Genomic DNA, 12,935 nt, shown 5'->3' with positions numbered 1-12,935 from the left:
GTGTACCTTGGTCCATCCTGCTGGGAGGTGGGTGCTATCATCCCCACATCACAGACGTGAAAACTGAGGCATGGAGAGGGAAGAACTTGCCCAAGGACACAAGCCTGTCAGGCGGCACAGCCAGCATGTGACTGCATGGCCTGATCCCAGGTGTATACAAGCCAGTGCTCCATGTTTGTAGAGGGACCTTGGTGGCCAGGACAACGTGCAGGGGGCCAGGAAAGCTGGCTTAGGCCAGCAAATGTTCACAGCACATCTCAAGAGTTCCCAACTCTTGACGTCCATTTCCAAGACATATTTTAAGGGCAAATAGGTTCAAGGTCCACTCAGCTACTTACTAGCTACAGGCCTCACTTTCCTATCTGTAAAGTGGGCACAGTAATAACCCAAATCTTCTCTGTGGGATTGTTGTCAGCATCAAACGAGGAATGGATGGGAAAGCGTTTTGTGAAATATAAAGCTCCAGAAAATGCTAGTTCTCTTTCCCTCTCTTAGCATGGATGGCTGACATGTACCACACGGTACAAATTATATGAATATCTTTTATTCTCCAAAGGTGGGCTGCAGAGCTTGAGTTTTGGCCAGGTACACAGTGTCCATAGGGGGATGAAGGTCTGGGATCCAAAATTCCTGGGTTCAGCTGCTGATTGGACACATCCAGCTGTGCTGGGCTGTTTGTCCCCTCCCTGGGCCTCAGGGCGCCCTGTGGCCATGAGTATTCACTGAGCGGATGTGTGCGACCTTGGCCTGAGAAGGACAAGACCCATCAGCAATCAGATGGGCAGAAATTAACAAGCGCGGGTCAGGACATGGATTAAAGGGGCTCGCATACACTGCCAGTGGGCTGGAAACTGGTGCGACCACTGTGTAAAGCAATTTGGCAATATCCAGTAATGCTAAAGCTAAATATATCCTTTGACTTAGCAATTTCCCACCAAAGTCTGTACTCTGGAGGAACTCTAGCATAGGGACACAAGGAAATGTACAAGAAAGTTCACTGAGGCTTTGTTTGTAATAAAGAAAAAATTGGAAACAACCTAAACACCTGTGAGCAGAAGAACAGACAAGCACATCATGGTGTTTTCATAAAATATTATACAGCAGTTAAAATTAATTAACCAGGAGAGCAGATGTAGCTCATGTGGTTGAGCACCTGCTTCTCATGTATGAGAGCCTGAGTTCGATCCCCAATACCTCCTGGAAACAAAACAAACAAATGAAAAAACCAACTCTCATTGGGGAGCGGATGTAGCTCAGTGGCTGAGCACCTGCTTCCCATGTATGAGGTCCTGGGTTCAATCCCCAGTACCTCTTGAAAAATAAAAATAAAATAAAAAAAAGAATCAACCAAAGCAACCTATATTTGTGTGGCTAAATCTCAGAAACATGGTGACGTGGATTTGGCTCAACTGATAGAGTGTCCACCTACCATATGGGAGGCCCAGGGTTCAAACCCAGGGCCTTCTGACCTGTGTGGTGAGCTGGCCCCCACGCAGGGCTGATGAGCATAAGGAGTACCGTGCCACGCAGGGGTGTTCCCTGAGTAGGGGAGCCCCACGTGCAAGGAGTACGCCCCTGCAAGGAGAGCCACACTGTGTGATAAAAGCACAGCCTGTCCAGGACTGGCACTGCACACACAGAAAACTGATGTAGCAAGATGACACAACAAAAGGAGATACAAATTCCCAGTGTCACTGACAAGAATGCAAGCGGACACAGAGAAGCACACACAGCAAATGGACACAGAGAGCAGACAACGGGGGAAGGGGAGAGAAATAAAATAAATCTTTAAAAAATAAATCTCAGAAACATAATGTTGAGTAGGAAAAAATGCAAGTTGCAGGGAGATATATTCAGTATGTGGTTTATATAAAGTTTCTAAATATGCAAAATGATACTTTGTTGTTTCCGGGTACACACAGATCTGGTTGATAGAGATAGAAAAGCATGCCCAGGAATGTGAAAAATATCAGATTCAGGAACAGGGAGTGCTCCTTTAGGAGGCTGGCCACAGCATTGGAAGGATAAGTGAGTGGGCTTCGCCCATATGGGTAATAGTTTATGTATTTTGAAACATCTGAACCAAAAATACAAAAGTGTTAGAATTTGTTAGCACTGGGTGATAAGCATACAGATGTGGGGTATATTCTTCTCCATACTTCTCTGTATTCTTGGACTATTTCAAAATAAAAGAGAACAAGCCACAACACAAGTATAAAGTTTTGTTTTTCCATTCTTTCCTTAGCAAACTCAGGAAATGAAAACAAAATCTGAAATTACGATCAAGTTGCAGCATATGCTCTTTGAATTTATGCAAATTTAATTATATGCTGAGAGGTAAAGAGAAACCATTCAAAGAATGTGAGGGAAGGGGCAAGTGTAGTCAGCGGGTCAGTGCCCGCATGTACGAGGTCCTGGGTTCAAGACCTCGTACCTCCTAAAAAATAAAAAGGCTGTGAGGTTGCAATTTAACAGGCCCATCGATAAGCCTGTGCCCCAGGCGAGGAAGCCCCGGGAAGCGTTGGTGTGTCTACTTCAGCAGGCCCCAGTTCTTGCACTCTACGTAAAGGACGATTTAAAGCATTTTCAGGGTTAATTAAGACTCTACATTTTCTCCTTACATGCTGATTTTTCAATCCTGTCCCTATGTAAAATGTAACTCCACTGTGTTTGCTGTGAGGGAGGCGAAGCCAAGGAGGAGTATTTTAAAGACAGGAAATCAGTGTTCACAGGAGTGTTAGTTTTCACAGGAGTGTTAGTTTCCTATAGCTGCTATAACAAATAACCACAAATATAGTGGCTTAAAACAACTCAGATTTATTATCTCCAAGTTCTAGAGGCCAGGCGTCCTAAACGGGCCTGCCAGAGCTCGAATCAAGGCATCCTCAGCCCTGCGTTCTTCTGGAACCTCTTTCCTTGCCTTTTCCAGCGGCTAGAGGTCACCTGCGGTCCTCGGCTCCTGGCCGCCTTCCGCCTCCAGAGCTTACAGGGGTGGGAAAGGTCTTTCCCACATGGCATTCCTGTGACACTAACCCTCCTGCCTCCCGTCTCCATCATTTTAGGACCCTTATGATATACTGAGCCTACCAGGATAAGCTAGGATAGTCTCTTTATTTTATGGTCAATGCTAATCAGCATCCTCCCTTCCACCGGCAGCCTTAATTCGCCTTTGCCATGTAACATGTTTGCAGGTTCCAGGATGAGCAAATGTACATCTCTGGGGGCTCGTTATTCTGCACAGCACATCAGGAAATTAAGAGGTGGGGGTTCTTAATTACGGCCCTCCCCGCTATACCTGGTGAGACTAAGGCTAACCCTCATACAAGAGACATGAGGATACAGTCCCTGCTTTGCACATCCCCAGTGCTTGATACATAGCAAATACTCAACACACACCAAACACAAAAGCACACAAACACACAATACACACAAGCACACACAACTCACAGAAATGTGATACGATGTAAACATAGTTTACATGCACAACACACAGATGCACACATAGGTACACAGACCCGCGCAGTTACACACCTATTCATTCATGTAAAATATGATTACGAAGAAATGAGCTGCATGCTAGTCTTACTCCTTTATATTACATTTCTGTAATTTTGAAATGGGATCGTTCACCATACTGGCAAGTCTTTGTTCTTTGGGAACAGCTACACTTTGGTTAATAAGGTGGTTGATTTAGCTGGGTGTACTATTTCGGCTAAGTATTTGTGAGAGACTGGTTTCCTTGTGTGGCTCCTAAGCTGGCTCTGTGAGCAAGTCCTAAAGAGGTGCCTCTTAACATTTTAGACTATTTGCAGCAGAGTCACATTTAAGCATTAGGCTGCTACCACAGCGAAGGACGGTGCTCATTTGAGTTGGCTGTATTGGACACCCGTTGTATTCCAGTTGGAATACTCCATTGCAGTGACCGGTTCTGCGCAGACCACTCCACGCAGGTGCACCCTAATACCTCACCACAGACCCTTGCCCTGGATTCCCGCTTCCTGTCCTGGGGGTCATCCGTAGACACACTTGGCCCTTCTACGCATGCAACCTGGAAGTAAGTGGGAGTAAAGGCCTGTAGAGGGGCACCCGTCACTGACATGGGGGCGGGAAGGGGCGTGCCAATGGATAAATACTTCCCCTTTCATCCTCAGCTGGACAGTCCTGAGATGCGTTTCCTAAGGTTCCTCAGGAGGTCTGACAATTTACCCAAGACCTACGGAGGGGGCTGTTGGAGGGAACGCAGCTGGCGCTTGTCCCTCCTTCCCTGCTTCACTCCCCCAGCCCCACCTGCTCCAAGCAGTAGTCTCAGGCCCTGATTCTGGAGGAACCCAGGCTAAAACGGTCGGTATCAGAAGTAGCCATAGAAAGCAGACCCCCGATGTGGGATATTTAGAGCCAGATCAGGTGAGAGCGACAGTAAGAGATACGGGGTCCGTCCCTGCAGGCGAGAACACCACAGTGACCCAGGCTGTGGTGGATGGAGACAGCGCAGGGGGAGATGAAGTGACATCTGGGGCACCTGAGTGGTATGCGGTAAGTTGTAAAGCTTGTGGATGATTGGCTTTTCTTAACTGGTTTGGAAGCCTCCGGAAAAAAAAGAAAATGAAAAGCTTAGCTCAAGACATGCTGGGGAAACCAGAATTCCTCTCTGGCAATATTTAAGGAGACACTTGCCCCCCACAGGCCCAGGGCTCCTTATGCCAGGAATCAGGCCCAGAATCTAATTTTAGGCGTGGCAGACCCATGAAGGAGAACAGATAGCCACACTTGGCAAATCTTCCCTGTCCAAGTCAGGGCCCTGGAAGGGAAAACTGTAGGATCCTGAGATCTGAAATGGAGGCATTCAGGTAAACGGGAATCTTGAACCCCCAGATGCCCTCTGGGCTGGCAGAAGCAACCCCCTGTCCCTTATTGGAGGAGGTCAGCCTCCCCTTGCTTGGAGACCCTGCCCAGACTGCACTTGAAGCAGGTACCTTGCATCAAGGCTCATCCCTGCCACACACATTATCTCCAGGCAGATAAACAGGATCGTGTGTCTGTACAGTAGGAGAAATAGAGTCCCTGCTCCAGAAGGAAATCGTGTACTTGCTGAAGGAACTGCGGGACCTGAAAACATGTACTAGCAGGAACCAGGGAAAACATACATGGGAGTAGTTTGATCTTGAAGGTCCTGGAATAAAGGGACCTAAATATAAGTCTGGAAAGGTAAGAGTGTATTCACATGGGAGCACTTGCCTGTGCTGCAGGTTCAGTGTTGTGGCATTGACAAGTGGAACCTATCTTTTTTGTTTTGAGCTTTTAATTTTGCTTCCACATCAATCACTACGCAGTTTGCATATGTAGCGATATGTATACTACAATTATCTATGAACAATATCAGACCATGCTGTACATGCTGAAAACTTGTATTTTCAGTCATTAATATGCTATCAACACCTTTCCATCAACACTTTCCTGTGTCAATATAATTGATTCACTTATCATGCTTTTATTAGAGAAGTTGTGGGTTTACAGAACAATCATGCATAAAATACAGGGTTCCCATATACCACCCTATTATTAACACCTTGCATTGGTGTTGTACAGTTGTTAGAATTGATGAAAACATTTTTATAAGTGTTCTATTAACTTAGGGTTCATTGTGTTGCATAGTTCCATGAATTTTTGAAAAAAATTTATTCTGGTAAACATATATATTAGGTTGGTACAAAAGGAACTGTGGTTTTGGACCATGAATTTTAAATCATTATAACTAGGCTCAAACACATCTTTATTAATCAAAATAGGAACCATTGCAATCAACCCATTTTGCCAAAGAGAAATAAGTGTACTTATTCCTGTAGCATAAAAATCCGTGCTTCGGGATTTGACGAACTCTTGGAGAGTATTTTCTGCATCCTACTGGTTGTGGAAGCATTTTCCCTGCAAAAAGTTGTCGACATGCTTGAATATGGTAGATGAGGCAAAACGTCATAGCCCAATTTGTTCAACTTTTGAAGCGTTGGTTGTGCAACGTACGATTGGGCATTGTCATGAAGAAAAATTGGGCCCTTTCTGTTGACCAGTGCCGGCTGCAGGCATGCAGTTTTCGGTGCATCTCATCGGTTTGCTGAGCATACTTCTCAGATATAATGGTTTTGCTGGGATTTAGAAAGTTATTGTGGATTAGACCCGCAGCAGACCACTAAACAATGACCATGACCTTTGTTGGGAGCAAGTGTGGCTTTGGGAAGTGCTTTGGGGCTTCTTGGTCCAACCACTGAGCTGGTAGTCACTGGTTGTCATGTAAAATCCATCACATATCACAGTCCCATCAAGAAATGGTTCTTTGTTGTTGCATAAAATAATAGAAGACAACATTTCAAAATGATGATTTTTTTATTTTATTTTCAGTCAGCTCATGAAGCACCTACTTTTTGAGCTTTTTCACCTTTCTAATTTGCTTCAAATGCTGAATAACCATAGAACGGTCAACGTCAAGTTCTTCGGCAACTTTTCATGTAGTTCTAAGAGGATCGACTTTGGTGATTGCTCTCAATTTGTTGTTTTCAACTTCTGATGGCCGGCCACTATGCGCCTCATCTTCAAGGCTCTCATCTCCTTTGCAAAACTTCTTAAACTACCACTGCCCTATATGTTCTACGTTCGTTAGCAGTTCCTGGACCAAATGCGTTGTTGATGTTGCAAGTTTTCTCCACTGCTTTACAACCCATTTTGAACTCAAATAAGAAAATCGCTCAGATTTGCTTTTTGTGTGACATTTCCATAGTCTAAAATAAATATAAAATAAAGAGCCAGTAATAAGTCATTAGCAAAAAAACCAAAGTGACAAATGCACATTAAAATAATGTATAACATAACCACATTTATTTAAGAACGTATGCCAATGTCAAACGGCACATTTCAACAATGCAAAAACCGTAATTACTTTTGCACCTTTCCCCTTTTAACCACATTCAAATATGTAACTCAGTGCTGTTAATTTCATTTACAATGTGGTGCTACTGTCACTGTCATCCATTGCCAAAACTTTTCCACTATCCCCAATAGAAATTCTGTACAATGGAAATCTTAACTCCCTATTCCCTACCCTCGCTCCATAACTTAGTAACCTATATTCTAGATTCTGATTCTATGAGTTTGCTTATTCTAATTATTTCATATTACTGAGATCATACCAAAATTGTCCTTTTGTGTCTAGCTTATCTCACAACATTATGTCTTCAAGGTTCATCCACGTTATCAGATGTATCAGAACATTTTTATGACTGAATAATACTCCACTGTATGTATGTACCATATTTTGTTTATCAATTCATTGGTTGATGGACACTTGGGTTGCTTCCACCTTTTGGTTATTGTGAATAGTGCTGCTATGAACATCAGTGTGCAAATATCTGTTTGAGTTCCTGATTTCAATTCTTGGAGTATATACCTAGAAGCAGTCTTGCCAGATCATATGGCAATTCTATTCTTAACTTTCTGAGGAACTGCCAGTCTGTCTTCCATAGTGGCAGTTCCATTTTACATCCCAACCAGCAGTGAACGAGTATTCCTATTTCTCCCCATCCTCTCTAACACTTGTAATTTTCCTTTTTTTAAAAAAATGTAGCCTTTCTAGTGGGTGTGAAATGGTCTCCCACTGTGGTTTTGATTTGCGATTCCCTAATGGCTAATGATATTGAGCCTCTTTTCATTTACTTTTTGGCCTTTTGTATATCTTTTCTGGAGATATGTCTATTCAAGTCTTTTGCTCATTTTTAAATCAGGTTGTTTGTTTTTTTTGTTGCTGGGTTTGGATATTAAACCCTTATTTGATATATGGTTTCCAAATATTTTCTCCCATTGTGTAGGTTGTTATTTTATTTTCTTGATGCAGTCCTTTGAGGCACAGCAGTTTTTAATTTTGATGAGATCCCATTTATCTATATTTTCTTTTGTTGCTTATGTTTTAGGTATAAAATCTAAGAAACCATTGCCAACAAGGTCCTAAAGATGCTTCCCAATATTTTCTTCTAGGAGTTTGATAGTTCTGGCTCTTATATTTATGTATTTGATTAATTTTGAGTTGATTTTTGTTTATGGTGTGAAGTATAGGTCCACATTCAGTCTTTTATTTTTTAAAGATTTATTATATGTATTTATCCCTGCCTTGTTTGCGCTTACTGTCTGCTTTCTGTGCCTGTTTGCTGTGTGCTCTCTGTGTCTGCTTCTCTTCTCTTTAGGAGGTACTGAGAACTGAACCTGGGGCCTCCCATGTGGGAGAGAGGTGCTCAAATGCTTGAACTACCTCAGCTTCTTACTTTGTTGTGTCTTTCATTGTCTTTCCTCTTTGTGTCTCCTTGCTGCATCATCTTGTTGTACCAGCTTGCTGTGTCTACCCATCATGCCAGGTCACTGTCGTACTATTCTTCTCCAGGAGGCACCAGGAACCGAACCCAGGACTTCCCATGTGGTAGGCAGGAGCTCAATCACTTGAGCCACATCCATTTCCCCACATTCATTCTTTGGCAAATGGAGATTCATTCTTCTCAACACTATTTGTTGAAGAGACAATTCTTTCCCAAATGAACGGTCTTTGCTCCTCTGCTAAAAATCAGTCAGCCTGGGGAATGGATGTAACTCAGTGACTGAGTGCCTGCTACCCATATATAAGGTCCTGGGTTCAATCCCTGGTACCTCCTTTAAAAAGAAAAAGTAAGTTAGCCATAAATGTGAGGGTTGATTTCTGAATTCTCAATTCAATGCCATTGGTCTAGATATATACCTTGTGCCAGTTTCATGCTGTGTTGATCACTGTAGCTTTGTAATAAGTTTTAAGATTAGAAGATATGGGTCCTCAAACATTGTTCTTTTTCAGTATGATTTAGGCCGCTTACTCTTTCATATGAATTTGATATGGAAACATTTCTGCAAATAAGGTTGTTGGAATTTTGATTGGTATTATATTGAATCTGTAAATCACTTTGTGTAGAAATGACATCTTAACAATATCTAGTCTGCCAATCTATGAACACAGAATATGTTTTCATTTATTTAGGACTTCTTTGATTTTTTTTAGCAATTTTATGTAGTTTTGTGCATACAAGTCCTTTATATCCTTGGTTAGATTTATTCCTAGATATTTGATTCTTTCAGTTGCTATTGTAAATGGAATTTTTTTTCTTGATTTCTTCTTCCAATTGTTCATTGCTAGTGTATAGAAACACTACTGATTTTTGGGTGTTGATGTTGTACCCTGCCATTTTGCTGAATTCATTGATTAGCTCTAAGAGCTTTGCTGTAGACTTTTAAAAGGATTTTCTCTCTATAGGATCATGTCATCTGCAAATAAGGAAAGTTTTACATCTTCTTTTCCAATTTGAATGGCTTTTATTTCTTTTTCTTGACTTACTGCTCTGGCTAGACAATGTTGAATAATAGTAGTGACAGTGGGCATCCTTGTCTTGTTCCTGATCTTAGAGGGAAAACTTTCAGTCTTTCACCATTGAGTATGATGTTAGCTTTGGGTTTTTCACATATTCCTTTTATTATGTTGAGGAAGTTTCCTTCTATTCCTAGTTTTCTAAGTGTTTTTACCAAGAAGGGATGCTGGATTTTGTTAAATGTGTTTTCTGCATCATTTGAGATCATCATGTGTTTTTTTTAAATTTTTATTTCCTTCATTCTCTTAACGTAGTGTATTGTATTAGTTGATTTTATTATGTTGGACCAAACTTGCATACCCGGAATAAATCCCACTTGATCATGGTATTTAATTCTTTTAATAGGCTGTTGGATTCAGTTTGCTACTATTTTATTGAAGATTTTTGCATTTATATTCACAAGAGATATTGTTGGGTAATTTTCTTTCTTATGGTATCTTTGTCTGGCTTTGGTATAAGGGTGATGGTGGCCTCATAGAATGAATTAGGATGTGTTCCCTCCTCTTCAGTTTTTTGGAAGAGTTCGAAAAGGATCAGTGTTAATTCTCCTTGGAATGTTTGGTAAAATTCACCTGTGAAGCCATCTGGTCCTGGGCTTTACTTTGTTGGGTGGTTTTTGATTACTGTTGCAATCAATCTCTTTCCTAATTATTAGTTTGTTGGGATCTTCTATTTCTTCTTGAGTATGGGTAGGAAGTTTGTGTGTTTCTAGGAATTTGTCCATTTCATCTAGATTACTAATTTGTTGGCATACATTTGTTCATGGAATCCTCTTTTAGTCCTTTTTATTTCTGTGGGGTTGGTAGTACTGGCCCCTTTTTCATTTCTGATTTTAGTAATTTGTATCCTCTTTCTCTCTCTCGCTCTAGTTTTTTGTTTGTTTGTTTTTGTTTGCATTTTAGCACTTGTAGGACGTAAGAAGTGGAGTCACATATCAAAAAATACAATAGTAGAGCACTTTACTTGTATTTACCATAACTTGCCCTCCTGCCCTTCCCTGCATGCTGTACAGTGTTTTATTGGACTCAAGTTTTGGCATAGCTGATCCAGTCTGTTCCTGCCTTTTTAATAGCTGTTTTGGTGGAGGGACTGATTCCTGGAGCTTCCTGTTCCACCCTCTTCCCACAATTCCTGAGAAATATTTTCTGGTGTGAGCTCTTGCAGTAGAAAATTTTAGTCCCTCACATTCTTTCCAGATCTAAGTTCGCAGACCTAGAACCTATTCATTGAAGAGGAGACTAGAACCTCTTGAAGACTTGCATTACCACCACACACATTTCAATAAACTTTTCCTTGATCCTTCCCCCAAAGGTAACTGTACAGCAGAGAAAGGAGAATTCTCAGATCTTATGAGGACTGTTGAATTCCAACAATACAATGAAAACTAAGAGGTATGGGATGACACTGATACCAGGGCACCTGAAATGTTAACATGGTCATCTGGCCAGAGTTGGGTTTCTGAACACCAGGTGATAAAAAGTGTTCTGGTGGGGGGTGTGGGGAGTGGGGCATATGGGAACCTCCTATATTTTTTAATGTAACATTTTGTGTGATTTATGTATCTTTTAAAAATAAATAAAAAATATATTTTAAAAAAATGTTCTCGACCAACTCTGCCTCACAGTGGGCTAATGGGGCCATGGTCCCTCTCTGTAGCTTTTTTCCCAATCCTTGAGTATAAAAATGGATAGATATGCTAAGGAGCTGCAGAACTCTCACACAATTCCTTGACTAGTGGAATAAAAGTGTTTTGATAGGAAGGCGGAATAGAAGCACTTGAAGCTGTCCATCCCATGCAAGGTAGAAACCAGAAATGATACTGCATCCTAGCAGCAATTGCAAAGAACAGGGCTACCATCAAAGACTTAAAGGATGCAGATGTGGTTGTCCCTAACATATCCCTTTGAAGTCAATTTATTTGGCTCTTGCAAAAATTAGATGGGTTGTGGTGGGTGATAGTGGACTATTTTAAACTTAACCAAGTAGTAGCCCTAGTCACTTCTGCCCCACTGGATGTATTATTATTATTATTACTATTATTATATAATTACTATAACTTGGCAATTATAGCTGTCGTATAATTTGGCTATTATAGTTATAATTTGGCAATTTGTTGGAAAATGCATTCTTTTGCATTCCTCTCAGTTAGGAGGATCAAAACCAGCTCACTTTTACACAGGAAAGACAGAGGTACCCATTCACTGTCTAGCCCGAAGGCTCTGTGACCTCTCCTGCTTTCCATCATCATATAATCTAAGGAGCTTTAATTTCTTTGACATTCCATAGAATCCTTCTGTTACTGTTAAATTGGCAGCATTGACAGATATGCAGAGCAGGAAGTGACAAGTACTCTAAGGATCCTAGTAAGACTCATGAGCGTTAAGAAGACGGGAAAGATGTGCTGGAGGTGCAGTTAGTGTTGGGGTTTAAGATATATTTAGGGGATTTGAATCTCTGGACTGACAATGTGATAGCCAGGTCCTGAGCCTCAACAGACTCCAGCACCTACAATCTGATTCATTGGACTCACCACACTCAGCTAAGATGGAGTTGAAGAAGGACAACCACCACACCATGGAGCCTAGAGTGATTACAACTGAAAGTGGGAGGATTGCATCCAGCATCCATGTGGAATCTGAGCCTCCTCTTGACATAGAGGTGCAATGGACACAACCAATCCAATGTCCACATAGAATGGGGATGGTGGGGTTGAATGGGACCTCATATATAAGTATTTTTTTAATGTAATATTACTACAAAGCCAATTAAAAAAAAAAAAAAAAGAAGACGGGACAGAAACCACGTGAGGATTCAGGGTTTCATTGATGAAATTGTTAGTGGTCCAGTGGTCTGAGGCTTCTGAAGCATCCCCTTCAAGCATCGCCTACAATTCTCTGAGAGGTTATCACTAAGAGGCCCAGGGCCTGGTGGACTTCTTCGGATTTTGGAAGCATCATATATATTGCGCTTAGGAATACTGCTCGAATCCATTTGCCAGTGACTTGAAAAGCTACAATTTTTGAGCACGACCTAGAGCAGGAGCGTGCGCTGCAGCTGGTCCAGGCTGTGGTCCAAGCTGCCCTGCCACTCATGCCACACAATCTGGCAGACCCAGTGGAGCTGGCGGAATCCATGGTGCACAAGGAGCTGATTCTTAGGAATGTAGAATGCATGCTATAATTAAAATACAACCTTATATTTTACCACCCACTGTCCTTTTAAAATTTATCTGATGTAGATCATCTTTCCTTGGGCCAGATGGAGATTCCTACAGTCCTGGAACTTTTCTGTGTACCTCAGGTAAGAGTCCCGCGTCACTCCAAGTCTCAATGTGTTAATTAGAAGGTCCAGTTTAAGATGGTAACCCAAACCCCATACTTTATTTAAGGTTCAAATCTCCTCCCGTCCCCCACAGGAGCCCACAGTGGGGAAGGGAGAGCTGGTTGCCTGTTCTCTGTTTCTCACCTCACTGGTCTTCTCTTATCTCCCTCCGCCCTCAACCCCACAAGT

Source organism: Dasypus novemcinctus, chromosome 3, assembly GCF_030445035.2.
Source record: "Dasypus novemcinctus isolate mDasNov1 chromosome 3, mDasNov1.1.hap2, whole genome shotgun sequence".
NCBI classification, from domain to species: domain Eukaryota; kingdom Metazoa; phylum Chordata; class Mammalia; order Cingulata; family Dasypodidae; genus Dasypus; species Dasypus novemcinctus.
The sequence above is the reverse complement of the archived record's forward strand: the minus strand, read 5'-3'. Positions refer to the sequence as shown.